Below are 3,690 nucleotides of genomic sequence, written 5' to 3' on the forward strand. Positions count from 1 at the left end.
CCCACTACAAGCTCTGCCCCCCTGCTGCCTCTACCCAGTGTGCTGCCTTCCTTCACTTCTCTCTCCTCCTTTCTCCAACAGCCACTAAGCAAGAGATGGGGAACCTGCCGCCTCAAGGCCACATGCAGCCCTCTAGGTCCTCAAGTGTGGCCCTTTGACTGAATCCAAACTTCATGAACAAATCCCCGTAATAAGAGGATTTGTTCTATAAAACTTGGACTCAGTCTACAGGTGGAACCCACGGACCTGGAAGGCCATGTATGGCCTCGAAGCTGCAGGTTCCCTACCCCTTCACTAAGCCATTAATTGCTGAGCCTGGGAAAAAAATTAAAAAAGAGTACCAAAATGAAAGTTGGGAAGCCTGGCTCCTGATCCCTGCTCTCCTGAGAGCTCAATTTCCCAGTTTCTGTCTTTGGGCTTAGATTCCTCACCTGTAAAACCAAGAGATTGGGAGCTACTCTCAAAGACCTGATGGAGAATGGGAGAGGTAGCGTAGGCCTGGAAATGCCCCTTTGGGCATTACTAAAAGAGGAGGAAGAAGAATTTTCCAAACTACATTCCATGAAGCTTGTGTTTGAGTTCTGGAGAAATTCTAGGATGAAGAAAGGAAGGGTTTAGGATATTTAAAATATTCTAATCTCCTAATTCACTATTTAGAAAGGGGGACAGTAGGACATCCTCACTGAGAGCCTATAGATGGGTCATGATCATCCAGACCCCTGGCTAGGGACAGGTGCTATCAAACTATAAACAAAAGCTCACCGGATCTCCTTGTGGATCCTGGAGATGGTTCCCGAAAAAGAACCCCATGTCAGGAGTCAGAGGACCAAGGCTTCAGCCAGTTACATTCTTTGTAAACTTGGGCCAATTGCTTCCCCATTCTGGTCCTCAGTTTCACCATCTGTCCTTTACAGTCTCGAAGGTCTCCACCAGTTCTCAACCCTAGGATAGGGGCTCTTGGACAAAATGGGCAGAGAGTGCACGAGGCCCAGGTGGAATGAGAGTCCCTGGGCCAAAGCGAAGGAGGAGTTCTTATGGTCAAGAATCCTTCCACCCACGTGTTCCATGATCCCTTGACACTCAGATGGGACATGTTTGGCCCCAGGTAGGGAGGGGGCCAGCTGTCTGTAGAGCCAAGTCTGAGCCTACACACACAGGTGTGTCCCTGAGAATACTGGGATAGGTAACTGATGAGTTGATCCCTCCCCACCAGGGTCTGCATTCGCAGCACTCTGCCCTTCCCCTTATCCACCACGGGCTCCCACTTCATTGCTCCTGGCTCCTCGGTCTGGTTAAGAGCAGGTCCTGAAGCCCTTAGCCACTGTATGGTTTTCATGGAAACAGACTTGTTCTCCATAATCAGTGGAATGGGTGAGGATAATGATAAACATGCCCTCCCACAAAGAGTAGCTACCAACTTCCTGTATCCTCCAGGACAAAGAAGATGCTGGTACTCTGGGAGAGAATTCTGCTTCTTCCTGTCCAAGGGAACAACCTTCTTCCTAGAGGGTCCTCTCCACCAGGGTTCTCAAATTGGCTTCTGCCTCCTCAGTCAGGTTCCAAGCTAGATTGACCCAGAGTCTTTTGGAACAGGAAATTCCTGTGGCTGACAGTAACCATCCCCTCCCTGCACCCTAAACCAAGAACATCTGTCCAGGCAGCATATCCTTAAATTCCTCATCGAATTTACAGAAGCCCAGGTAAGATGACCTCATAGCCTCATCCCTCTGTCTTGGTCACCCTCCTCTGGATTCTTTCCAGCTTGCCAGTGTCCTTCCTAAACCTTGATACCCAGAACTGAACACAATATTCCAGGTGAGGTCTGATGGGGGCTGCACCTTCCTTTTCCTAGAACTTAGACCTCTCCTAATGTAACCCAAATGACATTGTTTTTAATTGCCATTTCACCATGCTGATTCATATTGAGTTTGTGGTCCACTAAAACCTCCAAATCTTTTTCAGAACAGCTGCTCTCTACCCACAGCTCCCCCATCTTATTCATGTGAAGCTAATCTTTTATACCCAAGTACAGATCTTTACACTTGGTCCTAGTGGATTTCATCCAATTAGATTCAGCCCAGCACTCTCAGCCTTTCAAGGTCCTTTTGGATCCAGTATCTTGGCTCTCCCTTCCAACTGTGTGTCTTCTGAAAGTTTCATGAGCATGCCCTCCGCGCCTTTGCCCAAATGTGAAACAGCACAGGGCCAAGCACAGATCTCTGCAGCACTCTACTGGAGACCTCCTGCCATGTTGACATTGAACCATTAACAGCCATTAACACTACTCTTTGAGTCCAGCCACCCCACCAAAGCTGAACCATCTGACCATCCAATCCAAGTCTCTTCATCCTCTCCATCAGGAATACTACAAGATACTTTGTCAAAGCTTTGATACTAGGAAAAACATCAAGGTGAATTGTACCCACAGTGTTTCCCCCTCACCTACTCATTTAGTAATCCTATCCAAAAACAGAAGTGAGGTTAGTCTGGCATCATCTCTTCATGGCTCTTTGTAATCACTGTTTCTCTTTCTAGATGTTCACCAACTGCCTCTTTGATGGTCTGCTCTAGAATTTTCCTAGAAATAAAAGTCAGGCTCACTGGTCTATAATAATTTCCAAACTACATTTTCTTCCCTCTTTTTGAAAATCGGGACAGCTTCATGATGTCTCTCCCAAATATCACTGATGGCGGCTCAGCAGTCACCTCTGCCAGGTCTTTCTGAGGATCTAGCTCATCCGGGCCAGCTGCTCTCTTCCGGGCTCCTTACTCATCTCAAGCGTCAAACCTCCATCAGCCATTTTGGTCCTTTCATTTCCCGTGTAGAGGTCATTCTCATCTGTCAAATGAGGGAGTCAGTCAGTGGCTTCTACAATCCCTTCCAACTCTAAATCTGTGATTCTATGAAATTGAATGATGTGAAATTATAATGACCAAGCCTAGTTCCAAAGAAGAAGGCATCTCCCAGCCTTCTTTGCAGGGGTGGGGAACTGTGGACTACAATGTCAGATTGGGTTTTCTCTGATTAGTTAGTTTATTCTGCTGAATTAGTGTTAGTTAATTGCACTGAACTTTTTTCCCTCTTTTTTATTATTTGTGATAAGGGATAGATCTTTGGAAGGAGCAGAAGGGGGTAATGTAATTTAAAAAGATGTAAAAAACAAAAGATATTAATAATAAAAATGTATCTTTAAAAAAAAAAAGAACCCTGCCTGCTCTCTTGCCCTCACTTTGCCCCATACCCACTACTTCCCTGGAAGTGCCCAGGAATGGAACTAGGAAGCATTGGACAGCCACAGCTGGCTTTGCCCTCGCCATCCCATTTCAGCCCTGCCTAAGGTCTTCGGAATTCTCCCAGCATCTCTTCTCCTCACCAGTCACTCCTCACCCCTAGTGGTTTCCATTCTTTCCAGAGATAAGAGCAATTCTCATGTTTAGGACATCATCCACTTCCCAAGATTCCCCTTCCTGGAATTCCTCTTCCCTCTTCTGTGGCGCAGCTTCTGCTGACTGTGTTACTGCTACCTGCGTATCAGTGTAAGCCAACCAGGGATGAACTGGGAATGTCTGGATAGAGAAATCATGGGCTGCAGTTCATCATTCAGCCAGCAGAGGGCAGCAGATGTGCCTCTTTGGGTTACTGTGGGACCAATCAGAAAGAATGAACTTTAAGATGGAGGAGTCCAGTAA

Source organism: Phascolarctos cinereus, unplaced genomic scaffold, assembly GCF_003287225.1.
Source record: "Phascolarctos cinereus isolate Bilbo 61053 unplaced genomic scaffold, phaCin_HiC Scaffold_9;HRSCAF=440, whole genome shotgun sequence".
Lineage (NCBI taxonomy): Eukaryota > Metazoa > Chordata > Mammalia > Diprotodontia > Phascolarctidae > Phascolarctos > Phascolarctos cinereus.